This window comes from Microcebus murinus, chromosome 5 (genome assembly GCF_040939455.1).
Source record: "Microcebus murinus isolate Inina chromosome 5, M.murinus_Inina_mat1.0, whole genome shotgun sequence".
Classification (NCBI taxonomy): Eukaryota; Metazoa; Chordata; class Mammalia; order Primates; family Cheirogaleidae; genus Microcebus; species Microcebus murinus.
This window is the reverse complement of record NC_134108.1, coordinates 47,891,467-47,915,154: the sequence shown is the minus strand read 5'-3', so window position 1 is coordinate 47,915,154 and position 23,688 is coordinate 47,891,467. Positions and strand designations below refer to the sequence as shown.

Sequence of the window (23,688 nt, the reverse complement as noted above, 5' to 3'; positions counted from 1 at the left end):
TCTTTTTGACTAGTTAGGTTCATGTTAGGCAGTCCATGACTATTTTAGGATGTTGTAGTACATCTGCATATTACTTTATACTTTTCGATTTGTTTTTGTATATTTGCCCTCACAATAAACCTGTCACGTGAGATGAAATGGTTATTATCCTATTACAAATCAAGAGATCTGACTTGTACATAGTATAGCACTGTCATTAAGAATAGTTCTTATATTTTTATATGAATTATATATTATGAATAAGATCAGAATCCCAGCTTTATCAATTATTAGAGTGACCTTGCAGCAATTTAATCTCTCTAAGCTTTGGTTTTCTAATCTGTAAAATGGGGAACCTTGTAGGATTGTTGGGTGGTTTCAATGAGATAATGGGTAGAATATGTTTAGAACAGTGGGGCATATATAGTAGGCACTCAATAAATATTAGAGGTTATTACTCAATAAATTTCAGAGGTTATTACTCATTTATTTAACTCAACAAAAATTGAGAGCCTTCTATGTGCTAGTCACTGCTAGATATCAGGAATATAGTGACAAACAAAATAGGATTCTTACTCTAATGGAATTTATGTTTTAGTGGTAAGAATGATAAATGAATCAATAAGAATTTAACAGAGTGTCAAGAACTTTGAGGAAAGTAAAATGGGACAGTGCTTGAGAAGGGTGTTATTAGTTGGGAAGTCCTGTTGCAGGAAGTGGCATTTGGTTTGAGACTTGAGTGACCATAACCACGTGCAGATTTGGGGAAATAGCCTCTCAGGAGGAAACTAGCACAAAAGTTGAGAGGCAGGATCATGGGCAGCACATTTTATCAGTGTGGTGTGGGGAGGCGGAGGGACTGGATTATGTAGGCCTTGTAGACCAGGGTAAAGAGCTGGGATTTCTCCTAAGTGTGGGGTTTTGAGCAAGGAAGTGATGTGTCCTATTTTGGGTAGGCCAGGTGCTCCGAAGGGAACGAAAGTATAGAAGAAACATGTCTTTCTGCTGTAATTGAGTCTTGTGTGTCATACAACTAGATCAGCAATTAGAACTACACAGTGTTCCTGCTAGTATACTCCTATTCTGATCATTGGGTGTTATTTATCATGTATTCTTGCAGCAGTCATCTCTGAAATGATGTTATGGTTCTTGCTATCTGTCAATGAATCTGTTTCCTCTAATAGTCTAAAGGGGCATGGAGGGTAGAGACAGTGGGGAGAAAGGTAAAGAGGCTATTTCTGAACAGACACAAAATAGGGATTAAGAAGTAGGGGGAGTGAAGAAAAAGCAAGATCCTGTTGTGCATGGAGAGGGAAGCTACTGGAACTGTGGCTCATTGAGATTATGTGAGTGAACCAGCATGGGCTAGGCCACATCTGCCCAACTCACCAAGCTGTGTCCAGGCAGTACAATCCCAGATGCTGCCACCTTTGTGGTACGGCCTTAGACTGTTAGCAGCTTTTCTCTTCTCCACTGAGGCCAAAAGGGACAGTAATACCCTTGAGTTTTCAGGGTTTCATTTCCTCTGAATAATTCTGTCAGTTTAGCTATTATACTTGATCAATTGACATTATAAATAATAGTTATATTTAATTATTACAGTAGCAAACATTTATTGAGTGGTTACTAAGTGCCAGTTCCAAGCTTTTTTACCTCCATTATTCTACTACTATCTTTTCTATTTTACCAATGAGGAAAATGAGGCACAGAGAAGTTAATTAATCTGTTTGAGGGCCCACAGGAGTTCAGTGATGCTGGGGTTCAAACTCACGCTAGCTTCACATGAGAGACTCTGCTCTTAATTGCTTCTTCACAATCATATCTTTAATAATTAATTATTGGTTATTTAGTGGTCTGATAAGAAGTGAGGGGTGGTGCTTTTCTTTTCTTTTGGAGAAGGAAGACTAGTTGATCAAGACACACTGGTTGGTTTGAAGAAGAAATAAGAGATGTTAATCCTATAGCACCTTACTCTAAACCTTTCTATTCTGAAGAGTTCCACCTGTGTACTATTTGAAGGGAAATGCAATAAGAAAGGCTATTTATTGAGGAGAGAACTAATACCTCTGTTTCCTCAGAAAAAGATGTGTTGTCTCCTTAGAGGGGGGCTAACCAGTGACAGATCAAGATTATTACTTCTTTAGTGATTTTTTTAATTGTACAAATTATAATAATAATAATTTGTAAATTAAGAAAAATCTTAACCCCAACAAATGTTTATTTTTTTCACATTCACTTCTAGTTCTCATGTCTATGTATGTATAATTTGTATATAGTTATATAATTATTAGAGTACCTACTCATTTTTCATGTAGCATTATGTTACAACAGGTTTTAAAGTTAAGTAGTCAGTCTCTCCAGTGAAAAGGAAAAGATTGGAATATGAAAAGGTTATGTGGCATTAATAATTGATTGGGATGATGCCTTCCAGGCAGCCCACGTCAGTTTGGGAGCTGGCCTTGGAAGGAGCAGCTGTGTGTTTGGACCTTGGAAAATCTTCATCTTTCCAGGCAGTCTGTCAGGCTTCCAAGAAAATTGGGGGTTGAGTGAGGGGTGGGGGAATGGAAAAATACAGTGGTTTGGAACTGATGTGAAACTAACAAGCTGGTTGAGTTCAGTGTTAGAAAAGAGGAAAAACAATCTTTACCTGTTATGGTACTTTAATAGAAGTTAAAGCTTTAGTGAATAGGCAGTGCATTATAATTTGTTAGAATTATCAATATTTTGTTCTTTTCAGTGGCTTTGTTTAATATTAATAGTTATTGGTTATAAAACTAGTTTTATCAGTGGAAGAACAAACTATTTGACAAATACTATTATAGTGATAAAGCTGTTATTCTGTATTTAAATTCAGTTTAACTCAAAGTGGTTTTTAAGTATCAAATTTGTATAACTATAGACTAGCCATATGATATTCAAAGATCTCCATGAAATAACTCCAAACACCCTTAGGGGGAAATCCCAGATTCAGAATCTTTACTATTAGCTACCCCATCCAAATTGCTTTTTCTCTCATGAGCCTCTGGATGTGATAAGAGATAACTTGAGTGAAAGGCAACAGTACAAAGTAGAGATCCTGTTAAACCTGAATGCAGAGGGCCTGGGACAATTGATAGAGACAGTTTTTTTCCTTTTTTCTCCCTCTGTAAAATAAGTAAAGTTTAAAGTGACTTTTTTTGGCACATTGTATTTGATATGATTGGGGTCATTTTATACAGCAAAATCCTGGGAAAGTAATTTATACAACTAGAATTCCAAAATCAGATTTTTATATTAAATTTAAGCCATTAGGCTTCTTTTAAAAAAGCTTACATTTGAGATATGAACTGGAATATTTAGTTATGAGACATGATCATTATATTAGAATATGTAGTTTGCTTTTAAACACTTCTTTGTATGCTCTAAGACCCTGCCCTGCTTTTTTTTTTTTTTTTAATCACATTTAGGTTTGTGTATTTTTTTTTCTCCCCCCAAACCCTGCTCTTATCATAACAAAAACGTGAGACAGATGTTAGCACTGTAGCATATATGTAGGTGTGGGAATGTTTTCTAAATGAAATGCTACCTTAGTGGAGTCAACACAGTGAGGTTTCCAGGGGAGGAGATCTTCCTGTTAAACTCAAGTAGTTGAGATGGTCTTCAGTGAACCTGTTCTTTGACATGTTGCCATTTCCTTCATGTTTATATGTAACCAGTGCTTAGAAGCATCTTTCCCCAAGCTGTTCTCTTTTTGGGGAGTTCCAGTTGAATGATCATTGTTGTACTCTCAGGACTGGACATCCTGTTGTGCGTGTGTGCAGAGCTGCCTGGTAGACATTACATCTGCATCACATGCTGTAGCCTTACCAGGCAGAAAGGCCATTCAGTTTTACTGCTGCTGCTTACCAGGTACCTCTATTTCTTCAAGTACATGCCCTCCCACCACCCTGAGCCTTAGACCTCTGTTACATTCATCTATTTTCCATGCTCCCACCTTCACATCTCTGCTTTATTAGAATCTACCAGGATAATAGAGTAGAGTAGCTTTTCCCCACCAGGATAATACTTTTCAGTGGACAGGCAGCAATGTATAGTGGTTAAGAGCCTGATCTAAACTTTGCCTGATTTTGAATCCTTGCTGATTTACTTAACTAGGGCAAGTTTCTTAATCTCTCTGTGCCTTGGTTTTCTTAGGAGGTAAAAAGGATATACTATATACAACCAATCAACTATCATCTAATTAAAAAGAAAAAGGAAAAAATATAAAATAAAGTAAAAAATAATTTTAAAAAAGGATATACTAATCATGCTGTCCTCATGGTTGTTATGAGGATTAAATAAGTTAATATTTATAAATCACTTTTAAAAGTACCTGGCATATGATAAGTGTTATATAAGCATAAAGTAAGCCACATACTTTTTTCTATTTATAAAGGTAATACATAAACATTGTAGAAATCTTAGAGATCAGAAAAGTTATATTGAAGTTGGAATGAATAAATAAATGAGGTAGTGAGGATGGCAGGAGTGTGTTTCAGGAAGGGAGATATGTGATATTCAAGAAACTGAGACTGGCTTCTGGTATTTGAACCCATAGCCTGATTGTCTTATTCATCAGAGTGGTTTGCTATTTTTTTTTTTTTTTTTTACCAATTCCTAAATTGTTCCTCCACCATTGATAAAGCAATAAATTTGGTATATTTGATTAATGAATCTTCAGCAAACGGGCCTTGAGCCAGCTCTACCACTAACCAGCTCTGTGGCCTTTTGGAGAATTACTTAATGTTTGTGAACCTCAGCTTTCCTACCAACAAAATGGAGTTAGTACTCCCTGTCTGGGGGGATTGCTGGGAGGATTTAATGACATATGTATGTGCAAAGCACTTTGCCCTGTGCCTGGCTATTGGAGTGCTCTTTGAATATACTTTTCCCTTGATTCCTTTCTAGCTCTTCAGAACTGGAGTTCATGTATATAAGAAAGTCAAATCCTTTTGTAGTTCCTAAGTGTGATGATTGGGTGTTCACGTGTATGTGTGAACTGATGTGGGCTTGTCTGAGGTGGGGGGGGAAAAAGAAGGTCCTGGTTGCCTCAGAGAGAAAAGATCCAGGAGAGTTACTTGGCTTGCCTCAAATCTTCCAAAAACTGAATTCATGTGTAAACAAAGTGAGCATACTGACTCTAATTCACCCATACTTTACACTAAGTTTTGACTTACAGTATCCATCAGGCTCACATACTGTGACCTTCTAAGCTGCTTTTCCCTCTCCATTTCCTCCCCCTTCCCTTTTTACTGTGAAATATAACCTATGTACAGAATAGTGCAAACACATACCTATATAGTTTGAAGCATAATTATAAACAGCTTTATAAAGAAATAGAACATTGCCAACCCAGCCCATTGCCAACCCAATGCCTACTTCTAAAGTGCTTACTTACGTGCCTTATGTCTATGGAAGTATTCCAGTGGAGACCTACTACATTAGGTCTAATTATTTAATATTTAAAGTTACTAAACAAACTTTTTTTTTTTATTTCGGCATATTATGGGGAAACAAACTTTTAAAATACGTTTTCTACCTTGACAAACCTTTATAAAAGAAATCAGAAAATATGTAAAGTTACATATAGAAAATGCTATTAAATAATTGAAAGTCAGCAAAATATAAAAGATGACATAATTTATTATTTGACATGTCTTAGTATTCCTTTGATAGGACTGTGATGTTTGAATGAACAATAAAGTAAATTAGATATATTTATAAATTATATAATTATTCAATAAAATTATTTACCTTCAGCAAAATCACTAGTCATATTACTATAATCAAGATATTTTGGTGTTCTAGTAACAGGATCTAGTCACAGTAATGACCTAAAGACTAAAAGAAAAAAAAATGTAACAGCATAATCCAGTGAAATTTGAAATTAAAAACATAATACCATTTAAATTACCACCCCTCAAAATGAAATGCTTAGATATAAGTCCAACAAAAGATATATATAAGACTTATGTGAGGAAAACTACAAAACACTGATGAAAGAAATCAAAGAAGAACCAAATAAATGAAGAGATATTCTATGTTCATGGAGAGGAAGACTCAATATTGTCAAGATGTCAGTTCCTCCCATCTTGATCTATAGATTCAAAGCAATCTCAAGCAAAAACCCTAGCAGGTTATTTTGTGGATATTGACAAACTGATTCTAAAGTTTATGTGGAGGAGCAAAAGACCCAGAATAGCTGACACGATATCAAAGGAGAAGAACAAAGTTGGAGGACTGACACTACCTATTTTAAGACTTACTAAAAAGCCTCATTAATAAAGATAATGTGGTATTGGTAAAAGAATAGACAAAGAGATCAGTAGATCAGTAGAAGAGAACAGAGAGCCCAGAAATAGACTCACATAATGTTAACAGATATTTGACAAAGGAGCAAAGACAATAGAATGGAGCAGAGATAGTCATTTCAACAAATGGTGTTGGAACAACTGGACATCCACATACAAAAAAATGAATCTGGACCACAGACCTTATGCCCTTCACAAAAATAGTAAAACCATGATCCATGAAAGAAATAATTGATAAGCTGGACTTCATTAAAATTAAAAATGTATGCTCCATGAAAGACATGTCAAGAGAATAAGACAAACCACAGACCGGGAGAAAATATTTGCAGAAGACACATCTGATTAAGGACTGTTATCCAAAATATACAAAGTACTCTAAGAACAATAAGAAAATAACTTGATTTTAAAATGTGCCAAAGATCTTAACAGACATTTCACCAAAGAAGATATACAGATGACAAATAAGGATATGAAAAGATGCTCCACATCATATATCATCAGAAAAATGCAAATTAAAATGACAACAATCCATTACACACTTATTAGAATGGCTGAAATCTAGAACACGGACAATACAAAATTCTGGTGAGTATATGGAGCAATAGGAACTCTCATTTGTTGCTGATGAGAGTGCAAAATGGTATAGCCACTTTGGAAGATAGTTTGGTGGTTTCTTACAAAATTAAACACACTCTTACCATATTATCCAGCAAGTGCGCTGCTTGGTATTTACCCAGAGGAATTGAAAACTTATCCATGCGAAAATCTGCACAGAGGTGTTTATAGTAGCTTTATCCATAATTGCCCAAACTTGGAAGCGACCTTGATGTCCTTCAGTAGCTGAATGAATAAATTGTGGTACATCCAGACAATGGAATATTATTCATCACTAAAAAGAAATAGGATATCAAGCTATGAAAAGACAAGGAAGAAACTTAAATGCATATTTCTAAGTCAAAGAAGGCAGTCTGAAAAGGCTATCTACTGTGTACTTTAAACTATAAGACATCTGGAAAAGGCAAAACTATGGCAATAATAAAGAGATCAGTGGTTGTTAGTAGGGAATGGATAGCTGGAGCACAAGGATTTTTAGGACAGTGAAATACTCTCTTTGATACTATGATGGTGGACACATGTGGTTATATATTTGTCCAAATCCATGGAATATATAACACCAAGAGTGGACCTTAATGTAAACTATGGACTTTGGGTGATTTTGATGTGTCAATATAGGTTCATCACTTGTAACAAATGTACCACTGCTGTTGGAGGTTGTTGATAATGGGGGAAGCAATGCATGTGTGAGGGCAGGAGGTGTATGTGCAATCTCTGTACCTTCCTCTAAATTTTGCTACGAATCCAAAACTGTTGAAAAAAATGTAATTATATTTGAAGGACAATATTTGAATAATTTTTATCAAAGATGTAAATTAAAACAAATGTAAAAATAAAAAAAATACACACTGTATGATTTTATTAATGTAAAAGTCTAGGAAATGCAGACTAATTTATAATGGCAAACTCATCTATAAATCAGCAGTTGCCTGGGGAGGGGCAGGAGGGAGGAATTACAGTGAGATATGAGAAAACTTTTGGGGTGATATGTTCATTATCTTGATAGTTGGTATATTTACATAGGTGTGATTTATCAGGCTTTCTCACTGAACACTGTATGTGCACATTTTATTGCATAACAATTATGCCTATAAAGCTGTAAACAACATGAAATTTTGTTTTCAAAATATTATTTTTCTTTTAAATTTAAAAAATTATATAGGTTAAAAAGCAAGCCAAGTCAGGTGCAGTGGCTCATGCCTTTAATCCCAGCAACTTGGGAGGCTGAGGAGGGATGATTGCTTGAGGTCCAGAGTTTGAGTCCAGCCTAGGCAATATAGCAAGATCCTGTCTTTAAAAAAATTTTTTTAAATAAATTAGCTGGGCACTATGGTGCCCACCTATAATCCCAGCTACTCAGGAAGCTGATATGGGAGGATTACTTTTGAACCTCGGAATGTGAGGCTGCAGTGAGCTAGGACAGTGCCACTATACTCCAGCCTGAGTGATAAAGACCCTTTATCCTTAAAACAGACAAATGAACAAACAAACAGAAAACCGAACAAACAAAATAAAATGAGGAAAGAATAGTTTTTTCAACAAATGGTTCTAGGACAACTTAATAGCCATATGAAGAATGAAGTTAGATCTCCTACCTCACACCATATACAAAAATTAACTCAAAATGGATTAAAGACCTAAATACTAATATAAGAGCTAGAACCATAAAACTTATCGAAAAAAGTGTAGGTATAAAAGTGTAAATCTTTGTGTCCTTATATTAGGGAATGCTTTCTTAGATATGATATCAAAAGCACAAGCAACAAAAGGAAAAATAGATTAGGCTTCATCAAAATTAAATACTTTTGTACTTCAAAGGGCACATCAAAAAAGTGAAAAGAGAATCCACAGAATGAGAGAGAATTTCTGCAGATCACATACCTTAGAGGACTATTATCCAGAATATGTAAAGGATTCTTATGACTTAACAATAAAAAGACAATAACACAATGTAAAAATGATTACAGGATTTGAATAGACATTTCTCCCAAAAGACAGATAAATGGCCAATGAGCATATGAAAACATGCTCAACTTCATTAGTCATTACAGAAATGCAAATAGAAAGCATGAGATGCCATTTTACATTCATTAGGATGGCTAAAATAAAAAAAGATCAATAAATGTTGATGAGAATGTGGAAAAATTGGAACCCTCCTACACTGCTGGTGGAAATGTAAAATGGTACAGTCACTTTGGGAGATAATCTGGCAGTTCCTCAAAGAGTTACCATATGGTGCAGTGTTTCTATTCGTAGGTATATACCCAAGAGAATTGAAAAGATATGTGCACATAAAAACTTGTACACAAGTATTCAAAGTAGGATTATTTGTCATAGCTGAAAAGTATTAAGAGAAACAAACCATATGTCCATCAGTGGATGAATGGTTAAACAAAATGTGGTATATTTGTAAATGAAATATTATCCAGCCACAAAAAGCAATGAAGTACTCATACATGCTACAATATGGATGACCTTGAAAACATCATACTAAATGAAAGAAAACAGACACAAAAGGCCACATAGTATATGATTCCATTTGTATAAAATGTCCATAATAGGCAATTCCATAAAGACAGAAAGTAGATTAGTGGTTGCTAGAGCCAAGGAAGCAGAAGGAATGGGAGTGATTGCTAATGAGTGAATGAGTACAAGGTTTCTTTTTGGGGTGAGGAAAATAGTTTGGAATTATATAATGATGATGGTTGTGCAAATTTGGGAATATACTAAAACACACAGAATTGTATACTTTAAAAGGTTGGATTTCATGGTATGTGAATGATAGCTCATTAAAATAGTTACATGAGAAAATAATACAAAGGTAAAATACAGAGTATAATTCAAGAATTTTTTTTTTTTTTTTTTTTTTTTTGAGACAGAGTCTCGCTTTGTTGCCCAGGCTAGAGTGAGTGCCGTGGCATCAGCCTAGCTCACAGCAACCTCAAACTCCTGGGCTCAAGCAATCCTTCTGCCTCAGCCTCCCAAGTAGCTGGGACTACAGGCATGTGCCACCATGCCCGGCTAACTTTTTCTATATATATTAGTTGTCCAATTAATTTCTTTCTATTTATAGTAGAGACGGGGTCTCGCTCTTGCTCAGGCTGGTTTCAAACTCCTGACCTCAAGCAATCCGCCTGCCTTAGCCTCCCAGAATGCTAGGATTATAGGCATGAGCCACTGCGCCCGGCCTAATTCAAGAATTTTAATTTTTGTTATTTTTAAAGATAAAACCCAGTTCATGAGTATAATTTTAATTTTTAAATAAAAAGTATATAGCTGAATTTGATTTATTTTTAAAATTTAAGTCTTATTAATATTAAATAGTTTCATAAAATCAAAGCTGTTCTAGCATTCAATGTCCATTAATTTGCAATATAAACAATCAGTGTTATGTTTCACTCATGTTGGTCCACCAATATATGTATGTATTTAAGAATAATGTGAATGGTTTAATACTGGAAAATGTTTCTCTCCGTATACAATGGCTATGAGTGCCATGCTAACTAGTGATTATAACCAGAACCAGGAATTGGAACAGGAAGAAAAGCAAGAAAATGAACAGTCAGCACTACTTAGAAATGAAACCTCATTATGCAAGAATCCATTGCTTTCACGCTGTCTCAGGGGGAGGATTTGATAAGTTAATTTTTCACTTACCAAGTTGCTCCCATTGCTCAAGTCCTGTGCACACACCAAACCAGTGTCAGTCTCTGAGTTTGACAGTAGCACAGCCATAACTTTATGGCATTTAAATGAAATCCCTTTTTGTTTTGTGAACATAGAGCAACAGATGTGGAGATGTACTTCTCTAGGACAGCACAAGAGCAAGTGTTTAGGCCTGTGAGTCTCATTGTGTCAGTGCTGAGCATCCCTGTGTCCTCTGACAAGATTTGTATGAGAGAGTGTGTATTTGTGATTGGTGGCGGTTTGTCTTGTAGAACTCTTAAGGGAGTGCTGCTGATCAGTCACGCCCATCCTTATGCCTTACTTGATTATCAGTCTATCTTTTAAAAAAAATTTATTATAACTTATTTCTTAAATTATAAAATTAATTCCTATGGTTTTTTTTCTTCCTATAACTTCTCTTATTATCTCATAGTCTTTTTAAAATAGATGCCTATTATTTAAATTTGATTTTGAGATTAAACAGAATGGCAGAGATAATTTTGAGACAAATCTTTCTTTCCTTTTATGCTATGGCAGGAAGATCAAGATTTCTGGAACGTAGTAGAGCAGAACAAAGGATGAATGGTCTTGGTATCCTTTCTGTCTTTCTCTTAAGCTATTTTTTCCCCTCAGTCATTTATCATCTCAACTTGTTTTGATGAACTCCTTTATATAAGAGGAGATCCGGATACCATATCTGCTGTCAAAGAGGAATTATGAATGAAATCCTTGGCTTGCAAGTTAGCCCATATATGCAGTTTATGATTTATCTTGGCAGTTTAAATGTTCTTATCTCTGAATTTCCTGCTATTTAATAATAAGTAACTCCCTGGTAGAATTACTTGTGGCTAGGTAGGCATGCTGTTATCAGAGCACATTTGTTTTTTGGTACTTAGGACAGGAGATGTTTGAGAGGTCAACAATTATGAGCAAGGAAGCATTTGATTCACTGAGATAGAAATCTGCCTGTTAGGTAGAAACTTGTCTGTGTGGTATTTTCTTAGAATATTGACTTGATTGTGCATGACAGCTTTAGGAAGAGGTACTCTGAAAGTCTCCAAAAGTTTGCTGAAACTCTTTATAGAAGTTTGGCTCCTCCGGGTGGGAAGAGTATAGTGGTTAAGAACACATTCTCCATACTCTCTGGGTTTCCTTCCTCCACTCTGTCTTTGTGGCCTTGGGCAAGTTGTTTAGTCACTCTTTCCCTCAGTTTCCTCATCTAAACAAGGAGAATAAGCACACAGGCAGTCCCTGGGTTATGGACGAGAGACATTCCTGAGAAGTCTTTAGGATAAATTTGTATGTAACAGGGATCCCCAATGAATGGTGCATATATGGTAATAATAAAAATAATACCATAATGGCACATTTGTGGTAATAATAATACAATGTAATAGTGTAATAATAATAATACTCCTACACTGTAATGTTACAGAAACTGTTGCGCTCTTTCTTTTAATTTAAACAAACAAAATATAGAAACAAACTCATAGAAGTTTAGATAGGAATTAGGAGAAATTTCAAAAAAGAATATTAAAGGTTAACAATCACCTACTGTTACATCAACACTAGGTTAATCGGAATGTTACACTTATTTTGATCTTCTAAGCAAATCAATAATAACCTTTCCATTTCAATAATTAATCCACTACACTGCTTGGTAATAATTGATGCTTTAATTGGAGCATGGAGTCTCACATGTTCCTTTATTTTCACTTTGTCCTTTGTAATTGTTCCGATGGTCAATTGACTGAAGCCTAATGCTTTCCTGATGAATGATGGCACCTGGCTTTTCTCTGAATGCCTAATTATTTATACTTTTTTTTTTCAATTGTAATCACTTTTCTCTTCACTGCAGTTTCACTGGGCTTTTAGTAGACTTTTGCTTTGGAGGCATGATTATAAGGGTAAACGCAGACTCACAAAATCAAATAGAAAAGTTAGGACAAAAGTGATACTTGTGCGTAAGCAAACAATGAGACTAGCTGCTAGCATAAAGATGTGCCAACGAACTGCTTATGCCATGTAGGCTTGTTTACATGTGCAGAAAAAACTAGTTCCTGAATTATTAATTTAATTATTTAATTACAAATTATCCTTATGGGGAGCCTTGGGAGCCTATTAGTTAAGTCAGGTTGTCTATAACCTGGGACTTCCTGTACTTCAGTCAAGACTTTTGGGAGGATTAAATCAGTAATGCATATAAAGCACTTAATAGTAGGTATTTAATAAAGGTTACTTAGCGCAGAATTTGGGGGAAATATATACAAAGTTCTGTGTTGGGCTACAGAGAGGATGACAGTTAGAGGTAAACTAGAAATTTTACCTTGAAGTTTGTCTGAGACCTACCTAAATTACTTGTACTCAGAATGGGAGTAAACAGTTTTCTCTTCTTTTGAATGGAAGGGAGATATTGTAGCTGTCCAGAATGATCTCTTTTACTTTTTTATTTCTCTGAGCTCTGTGAGGTATAATATTTCTTTTGACTTTTTAAAGACAATACATGCTGCTATTAAGTGTTAAATAGCAAGATGAAGCTTTATGATTTTAAATCACTTTTAAATTCTCCAGTATCTCACAAAAGACTTTTTTGAAATAGTCGTCTTTCTCTATATATGCTGGCCTGATGCTTGCCTTCCTTGGTAGAATTGATACCGTTTGACATATTGTCATCAGGACCCTTCTCTAGTTTCCTCTGTAGCTATTACCTTAACCTTCCATTTCCTCTGTCACACTGCAGAAATTCTCATTGCTAAAGGAATGATGTCTTTATGGTTTCAAGGATTCTGACAAGTTAGTAATTGAACAATGATTATAGCTCAGACAAAACTAGTTATGAGCATAAGACTGTTTTTCGTCCCCACATTCCCACCCCTAATCAGGAGAATTTGACTTGGCTTAGGGAACCTGCTTCTGTCTTTGATACCTGACCCACAGATTCAGTCTATTCCCAGGAATTTTGATCAGAGTTCTCAAGTCTTGAGCAAGGCCACACCACTTTCACGAGTGTCATTCTCAGTTATTTTTAGGTAGTTTTATTAAGTCATTTCACCATAATGGATCATATGATTTTTAAAAGAAGTGACTTGGTCATATTCCCTGATTCATTTCAACAAAGTTGGTGTTAGTTTTCTTCTGAAAATTATTGTGATTATCAAAGTTTCCATGTATACAGTATAAAAGATCGTATTTCTATAAGGCTTATAAGAAAAAGTAGCATTCCCCTGCCTGACTCCCTCTCACCCTGGGCACCCTACTCCAAAGGCACCTGCTTTCAACTCTTTTAGCTATTTCTTGTGCTTACCTTCATATTTCCAAATAATATGCCTATATGGCTATATTTTGTATATTTTATCTACAGACTTGCTCCTATGGAAGAGGTAGATTTAACTTTTTTATACTATGCCTTTTCTCATCCTCTTAATATACACTATGTTAAAATTTTGGGTTAAATCAGGTAAAGGGCAGTATAACATAGTAGCTAAGAGTGAAGGCACTGGCCTCAAATTCCAGCCTTACCACCTAACAGTGCCTCAGTTTTCTCAACTGAGTAAACCTCATAGAATTGCTGTGGATATTAAGTGACTTAATGCCATGGTTTGACTTTGTCCCCCAAAGTTCATTTGTTGGAAACTTTATTCCCAATGCAATAGTATTGGGAGGAGACCTTTAACGCCATTATCACAGGAGTGGGTTCTTTTTTTTTTTTTTTTTTTTTTTATTATTTTTTTTTTCTTTCTTCTTAACCACCCATTTGTGTAGAAGGAGTGGGTTCTTTATGAAAGGATGAATGTGACCTCCTTCCTGGCCCCCACCTCACCCATGTGATGCCTTAGTCATGTTATGACTCAGCAAAAAGACCCTTATGAGATGCTGGCCCCTTGAAGTTGGACTTCTCAACCTCCAGAACTGTGAGAAATAAATGTCTTTTCTTTATAAATTTACCCAGTCTCTGGTATTCTGTTATAGCATCACAAAACAGACTAAGATGCTTAATATATATGAATCATCTACAATGTCTGGCAACACAGTAGATTTTAAGTAAATTCCAGCTATCATCATTACCATCATCATCATCATCTGTGGCCATCTAATACCTCCCTCTGCATTTGAAGGATGAGGGTTGGTCTGGCACTTACAAGTGAGGTGGTCAGCTAGAAACTTTAACCGGAGGCTTTGCCCTGTAAGCATATATCATGGATTGTTAGAGAAACTTGGATCTTCTGAGAACAGGCCACTACTAAAGATAAGAGAAACCCAGGAGCTGACTAAGCATGCTTAGTTCCTTCTGCCAAAAGCATCAATCAGATAGGTTCTCTTCCTCAGGTGTAGTCACTGAGGGGGTGGAGACAGGCCCTGAGTTGACTGCACTGGGAAGTCACTAAATGGGACAGAGGCCAGGGAATGAGGGAGGTTCCCTGTGATAAGTCTCTGCTTGCACAACATTAGAATATATATATATTTTAATTCTGTGGGTTCATATTTGTGATCTCCACCACATAACTACTTACTGTGTTGCTTTTTGAAATTTATAACATCTAAATTTGCAAATGTGAGATATCCTCTCAGGAAAAGTATAAATCTGTGTTAAATTTCTTTGCTCTTTTTAAACTGATTCCATCCTTTAGGTGACCTCTAGTAGCATCCAAACCCAGCAACAGTTAAAGGTAATTTCAGGCTTACTGTCTTTCCTAAACAATAATTTGTTCAAAATATAGAAATCCAGAAAGTGCCCTATAATATGAGGAATCTTCAAAAGAGGGTTTAAGGTAAAGTACTTTTTCTTCTCTGAGGAGTAATTTTGGAAAAGGAAATTTGCCTTACACTCAGGTATATTGAGTAAGTTGCTTTCATTTTCAAACAAATGCATCAATCTCCCCCTTTTTCCACTCTCCAAACCTGTTCATTTTCTTTATTTTTAGACTCTGCCTCTGTCCTCTCCTCACTCTGCCACCTAGCTAGATCTCTTAAAAGCCAGCCTCATTGCCACTCCCTTCATCTTTGTACATCTAATGATCATATGTTCTGTTGATTCAGTCACTCCTGTCTTTCAAATCTGTCTCTTTGGATACCCTGCTACTTCTGAGTTCAGACCACTGTCATTTGTCACTTGCAGCAGCCTTCCAACAGCCCTCCACCGAATCTCCCCTATGAATACTCTGCTCTCCAAATTGTTGCCAAAGTGACGTTTCTAAAATGCCATTTGTTCAGACATCTTCATGGGTCAAAAAATAAAAATAAAATGCCATTTGATCATGTAATTCCAAGATTAAACCTATTGATGGTTCCCTAGAATCTAAAGGATAAAGTCTGTATTTCTTGGAATGACACATGGCTTTGCTGTCATTCTGGCTGCATCCTTAGGTAACCACTGCAGATATTAATTTTGTGCATGCTCTTCTGTCTGTCTCTTCTTTCCTCTGTCCTTTGCTTGATTAAAGCCTGTTAATCCTTCAAGACAGTTTGAATGTTACCCTAAGGAAAGAGTGTCTGATTATCCCTTCCCTCCCATCTCTGGGCTGGGTACCCCCGCTAAGTGGTGCCAGGATAAATGGTACATACCTTGGTCAGTTATCAATACTATTCACTATTCTCTCGTTGCTATCTGTCTCTTGAATATGAACTTCTTGAGATTAGGGACTTGAGATCCCCAGTGCCTAGCAGTCTATGACTCAATAAATGTTTATGGCATGAATAAAGCTGTATATCTCCTTCTCATTGATATTTGTCCATTTAATTTCTGAACTTTAAGTGTAAAATGCTCCTCTTTTAAAGGATTTCAAGTCCTAATTTTGCCAACCAGCATATCAACCATACTTTCCAGCTTTTTGTCCTCCAGTGGAATGGAAGCTCCATGAGGGTGGGATTTGTGTCTGTTTTATTCACTGCTGTTTCATCAGCACCTAGAATAGTGCTGGCACATACATTATATGCAGTCAATAAATATTTGTTAAATGAATGAATGTGTTGGATACAAATTTTGTAAACAGAACTTATGTTTCCTTTCAAGTCTTAGTCCTTAGCTTCATTCTGTTCAACATTTTTATTAGAAATAACTTTTAAAAATTTCTTCATTGTTACATAGGACTTAATTCTGTGAATCTTACAGTAGAACCAGGATGTACTGAGAAACTGAAGGAAATCTTAATAGGGCTATTTCATTGAGCAAGAATATAGAAATGATTGACACCATGCTGTAAGCTGTTTTAGTTTTATGTGTAAAAAGAACTCTTTTCTGGCTTCTCAGAGAAGCATGCTGCCAGAGTGAGGGAGGAATATTTTATTGTGGACAAAGGAGATAGATTTAGATGCAGCCCTCTTTGAAAAAGGTAGGGAGTTTGGATATTACATATCTAGCAGTAACTTCCCTTTCAAAGATTGAATGTTCCCATTCATTCATTGATTTGATACTTTTTGTGTATCTATTATCATGTGAAGAATAGAAGGGGGAAACACATATGTAAAGCGTGGTGGCATTAAGAAACCTAGATTTGGAGAGACAAGATATGTGTGCATGCATGCATATGAAGACAAGGCACAGAGTAAAGAACTGTGCGTCAGTGACACTGAGTGGCACCGTTGGTAAGTGCTGGAGAAACTCAGAGGAGGGAGAGTACACTGAGGGCCAGTATAGTGGAACATTTTGGGAAGAGCTGGGTTCTGATGTATTCCTCCATGGAAAGCCATTTTAAGTAGCTTTTTTGGGTCCTTATCATCATATTGAAAAGATTATTAAATTATTAAATTATTTTCTCATCTTTAAAAGGTCCCACAGGTTATCTGCACTGATAAATTACAGGAGCAGCATGGTTGCTTATAAGGAGTGATGGAATGGACAGAGCAGGGCTTTGGGCTGGAAAGTCTGGAGTGTAAATCCAGAGGCTTCCATTTAAATGCTGGATACCCCTAAGCAAATCACTTAATCTCAGAGCTTTGGCTATTTCACCTGGAGTTGCTTTGAAGCTTGAATGAAGTGGCATATAAAGTCCCCCATACATCATATACCATGTGGCATCTGCTCAGTAAATGTTAGTTTTCCTTTCTCATTATAAATAGAAGATATTTTTCTATTTTTAGTAGAGATGGTTCTTGCTCAGGCTGGTTTCAAACTCCTGACCTTGAACAATCCTCCCACCTCGGCCTCCCAGAGTGTTAGGATTACAGGCGTGAGCCACTGTGCCTTGCTGGAGTATCCCTCTCCCTCTTTATTTCTAGTAATATTTCTTATCTTACAATCTACTTCGTCTGATATTAGTATAGCCATGTTAGCTTTCTTAGGGCTACTATTTACCTGGTATATCTTTTTCTGTCCTTTTATTTTTAATTTATTTGTGTCTTTATATTTAAAGTGCATCTCTTTAAATAGGATATAAATGGTTCTTGCATTTTTATCTAGTAAGACAATCTTTGCCATTTGATTAGAGTCTTTAGTCTATTTATGTAATGTAATATTTGATATGGTCATATTTAGGTCTACCATTTTGCTATTTGTTTTCTGTTTGTCTCATCTGCCTTTTGTTTTTCTGTTCCTTCTCTTCCGCCTGCCTTTGTGTTAATAAAATAATTTTTAGTAATCAATTTTAATTTCTCTTTTGACTTCCTAGCTATATCTTTGTATTTTTTTTACTATTTTCTCTAGGGATTAAATATGCATCTTTAAGCTATTTGGATCTATTCTAAGTTAACACAGAATTGCTTCAGGTAAAATATAGGACCCTTGTAACAGTGTATTTCTATGTACCTCCATCCTTAGTGCTGTTGTTTTCATATGTATATAACATCTATATATAAAGTGTTACAATTTTTCTTTGAGTAGTAATTTAAAGTAATTTTGAGAACTTATGAGGAAAAGAGTGTGTGTGTGTCTATGTTAATCTTTCTTTTAGACCCAAGTTGTCAGCTGGTGTCATTTCCCTTCAGCCTGACGAACTTTCTTTAATATTTCTTGTAGCGCATCTCCTAGTAGCAAATTCTCTCAGTCTTTAGTATCTAAAAATATATTTTGCCTTCATTGTTTGAAGGCTAGTTTAGCTGGATATAGAATTTTTGGTTGACATGGCTTCCCTGTCCCAGTGGTTGACATGGTTTGGTTGACATGGCTTCCCCACTCACAGTGCTGTGAGTATGAAAGTTCCAATGTCTTCTGTCCCCCATTTTTTTTTTTTTACATGAAGCCAGCTGCTAATGGTATTATTATTCTTTCTAGATACAGTATATCATTTTTCTCTGTCAGCTTTCAAATTTTCTTTTTGGCTTTCAGCAGTTTGACTAGATGGGCCTAGGAGTGGTTTTCTTAGTGTTTATCCTGCTTAGAGTTCTTTGAACTTCTTGGATCTATAAGTTAAAGTATTTCACACAATTTGTGGTTTTTATTTTTGGCCATTATTTCTTCATGACCCACATTTCTTCATAGAGACCCTCAGGTCTCTAAGACTTTATTTTGTTTAATATTATTGTTTCATATCTTTGGGGAATTTCTTTCTTCAAATTCTGTTCTTTCTTGTCTTTTGTCTGTAATCCTGCCAGAAAGAAACATTTAATAGGGACTTATGAGCAAAAACCATGTCTCAGGTTGCCACAAGATGGGATGGTGGATTCCCATGCCCTTACCCCCAGACCCAGGACTTATATACCTGGGATGAATATGTAGGACAATTGAAGTCAACTCCTCAGGGAAGGGTGAGAATGCTATGTGGATCTGCTGAGGGGCAGGATTTATGACAACAGTAAATAAAGTAGAAATCTTAGAGGCATTCCTGGAATGGGGGTTAATCAGGAGTCCACATGGCAGATTAATATCCAAAATGGAATTGCTTTAGTCTCTACACTTAGCCACCCTAAGCCGGCTCTCATAATCTTCTCACCCTCCTCTTTCACAATGATCCCTGAGCCTTTAGGAGAAGGGTGCTTGATATTGTATGGCTTTAGCAGCAGAGTGTTGGGAATGAAAGACAGATCAGGTCCAGTGGGATTCCAAATAAGGGAGATTTGCAGGTTTTGTTGAATCCTCTCTAGTCTTTAGAATACTGTGATTTTGGTTTTCTTGGAGGAAGTAAAACAATGACAGATCTATAACATTAATAATTTGAATAGTAGAAATATAATGCACACAAAGGATTACAATCAAAAGAGAATTTGTATGCCAGAACAACAATAACAACAAAGAATGTATTCTATTAGGGAGCCAACTAAAAATATCACAGCAAGAATTAAAACTCAATTCTTCTTTAGAGAGTGGTAGCCAGGAAATAATTCAGCATTTAGTCCAAATTCTAGGTAAATAATAAAAACTCAAAAACAATGGTTAGGGCTATATCTAATAATGAGTGTACTATAGTTTTCCTTTGAAACATAATTTTTCTCTCTCCACTTTCTCCATTTCTGTCAAAGATAAATCATAGTAGGACCAATTTATTTGCAAAATAAATTTTAGTCTCATTATACTTGGCGTGATTATTTCCATAAAGTACTGCGAGACTAATGATTGGCCACATAGGCTCTTTTTATGTTGGCTTTGCTGGAACTCTGACAAAGAATTTCAGATTTTTCCAAAAGCTAAAGTTGAGTGCTCACATATCACAATGGCTCAAGAGGTAAAACAAAGCAATAAAGTTTTATGCAACAGGATGAACATAAACCCACCCCACTTATCAATTCTTTCAAAAAATGTGAATGGCTTGAACTCTCCTTTGAGGAGACATAGGCTGGCTGAATAGATAAAAAATATGAGCCAAGTGTCTGCTCTCTCTAGGAAATGCATCTAACCCACAAGGACTCATTCAGACTTAAGGTGAAGGGATGGAAAACAATATTCCATGCAAATGGAAACCAAAAGAAAGCTGGCATAGCCCTTCTCATATCAGATAAGATAGACTTCAAATTGACAAAAGTAAAGAAAGACAAAGACGATCATTCTGCAATGGTGAAGGGAAAAATTCAACAAGAAGACGTAACAGTCCTAAATATCTATGCACCTAACACAGGTGTGCCCAGATTCATAAAGTAAACCCTACTTGATCTAAACAAAATGATAAACAGCAGCATTGTAACACCCCATTTCAATACCCCACTGACAGAACGGGACAGATCCTCCAAACAGAAAATAAACAATGGACATAAACAGGATTCTAGAACAAATGGCCATAACAGACATTTACAGAAGATTCCACCCTAAAACTACTAAATGTATGTTCTTCTCATCAGTGCACAGAACATTCTCTAAGATTGATCACATCCTAGGCCACAGAACATGTCTGAACAAATTAAAAAAAAATAGAAATTGTACCATGTATCTTCTCAGACTACAGTGAAGTAAAATTAGAAATCAATTCCAACAGAAACACTTAACTTTACACAAAATTGTGGAAATTAACCACTTCGGTACGAGCGTCAGCTATAGTCGATAGCTACAGATGAACTCGCAAAGCCAAGCGTCAACTTTAGCTGACAGCTGTGATATGAAGGCGCATAGCCAAGCATTGACTTTAGCCAACAGCCGTGATATGACTTTTCTAATTTTTCATTTATCAAAATAAAATTGTGAACATTTAAAAATAATGTAATGAAAACATATATGTATATGTTAACTATTCTGATTTACATCACAAATAAAGCTGCCTGTAAAGTAAAACAAGCTTTCAGTGCTTTTTAAAGCTTTCCTCATCACACAAGAGCAAAACGGATCCGTCGTCAATGCACAGCACAAACTATTGTGCGGACTACGAGTGCTGGCTATGGGCAAGGTTTTGCGGCTGGTGAACGCCGTACCAAAGTGCTTAAACTGCCCACTGCCAAACAATTATTGGGTCAGGGAGGAAACTAAGATGGAAATCAAAAGATTCTTTCAACTAAATGAAAAGGGGTTACAAGTTTCCAAAATCTGTGGGATTCTGCAAAAGCAGTCCTAAAAGGAAAATTCATAGCCTTAAATGCCTATGTCTAAAAGACAGAAAGATCACAAATCAACAATATAATGAATTGTCTCAAAGAATTGCAAAAGGAAGAGCAAACCAATCCCAAACCCAGCAGAGGAAAAGAAATAACTAAGGTCAGAGCAGAACTAAATGAAATCTATTTCAAAAGAATTATACAGAAGATTAATAAAACAAAAAGTTTGTTCTTTGAAAAGATAAACAAAATCAATAGGCCTCTTGCTATATTAACCAGAAACAGAAAAGAAAGGACTCTAATAAGTTCAATCAGAAATGACAAAGGAGATATTATAACTGATAACCCAAAAATATAAAATATTATCTTTGAATGCTATAAAAATCTCTATGCACATAAACCTGAAAACATTGAACAAATTCCTGGAAACATGCAACCTCACTAGGCTCAATCAGGAAGAAATAGAACTCCTGAACAAATCAATATCAAGCAACAAAATTGAAGCAGCGAAAAAACATCTTCCAACAAAAAAAGTCCCAGACCAGGCCGGGCATGGTAGCTCACGCCTGTAATCCTAGCACTCTGGGAGGCTGAGGCAGGAGGCTCTCTCAAGGCCAGGAGTTCGAGACCAGCCTGAGCAAGAGTGAGACACTGTCTCTACCAAAAATAGAAATTAATTGGCCGACTAAAAATATATAGAAACAATTAGCCGGGCATGGTGGTGCATGCCTGTAGTCCCAGCTACTCAGGAGGCTGAGGCAGGAGGATTGCCTGAGCCCAGGAGCTTGAGGTTGCTGTTAGCTAGGCTGATGCCACGCACTCTAGCCCAGGCAACAGAGTAAGACTCTGTCTCAAAAAAAGGAAAAGAAAGAAAGAAATTGGCCAACTAAAAAAATTGTATAGAGAAAAAATTAGCTGAGCATGGTGGTGCATGCCTGTAGTCCCAGCTACTTGGGAGGGTGAGAATTTTTGAGACTCTGTCTCAAAATAAATAAATAAATGGATAGATAGATAGATAGATAGTCCCAGACCACATGGTTTCACAGCCAAATTTCACCAGGTGTACAAAGAACTGTGCCTATACTGCAGAAATGATTTCATAACATTAAGAAGGAAGGAATCCTGCCCAACTTGTTCTACGAAGCCAGTATCACCTTAATACCAAAGCCAGGAAGAATAACAAAAAAGGAATACTACAGATCAATATCCCTTGTGAATATACATGCAAACATTGTCAATAAAATTCTAGCACACTGAATTCAGCTGCACATCAAAAAAAATAATCCACTGCAACCAGATGGGCTTTATCCTAGGGATGTAAGGGTGGTTCAGCATATGCAAATCTATAAATGTGATTCATCACATAAGTAGAAGCAAAAACAAAGACCATATGATCCTCTCTCAATAGATCCAGAAAAAACATTTACAAAATTCAGCACCCTTTTATGATAAGAACTCTTAGCAAAATAGGTATAGATGGAATACACCTCAAAATTATAAAATCCATATATGATAAACTCATAGCCAACATCATTCTGAATGGGGAAAAATTGAGAGCATTCCCATTTAGAGCTGGAATCAGAAAAGGTTGCCCACTGTCGCCACTTCTATTCAACATAGTGCTGGAAGTCCTAGCCAGAGTAGTCAGGCAAGAAAAGGAAATCAAGGGTATTCAAATGAGAAAAGAAGAGGTTAAACTATCACTCTTTGCTGATGTTATGATTTTTTTATCTAAAAAGCCCCAAAGATTCTGCCAAGAGACTCCTAGAATTGATAAATAAATTCAGCAAAGCCTCGGGTTATAAAATGAGTGTACACAAATTAATGGCATTCCTATATGCCAATAACAATCAAGCAAAATCAAATCAAAGACTCAATACCTTTCACAAAAGCAACAAAGAAAATAAAATACCTAGGAATATATTTAACCAAGGAGGTGAAAGACCCCTACAGGGAGAACTATGAAACACTGAGGAAGGAAATCCCAGAGACAGATGTAAACAAATGGAAAAACATATGTGCTTATAGGTTGGCAGAATGTTAAAATGTCTATACTTCCTAAAGTGATTTGCAGATTAAATGCAATCCCATTAAAATACCAACATCATTTTTCTCAGATCTAGAAAAAATAATTCTACACTTCATATGGAACCAGAAAAGAGCCCAAATAGTCAAGGCAACCTTAAGCAAAAAGAACATATTGGGAGGCATC

General features: G+C 36.0%; 1 protein-coding gene and 1 pseudogene across 2 annotated transcripts in view; both read left to right on the top strand.

Annotated features, from left to right (window-relative positions):
* SLC16A10 (solute carrier family 16 member 10) overlaps nt 1–23,688 on the top strand; it is a 117,812-nt gene that overhangs the window by 39,038 nt on the left and 55,086 nt on the right. The gene's annotated exons all lie outside the window — the stretch shown is intronic.
* LOC142871330 (uncharacterized) lies at nt 4,944–5,005 on the top strand (annotated as a pseudogene).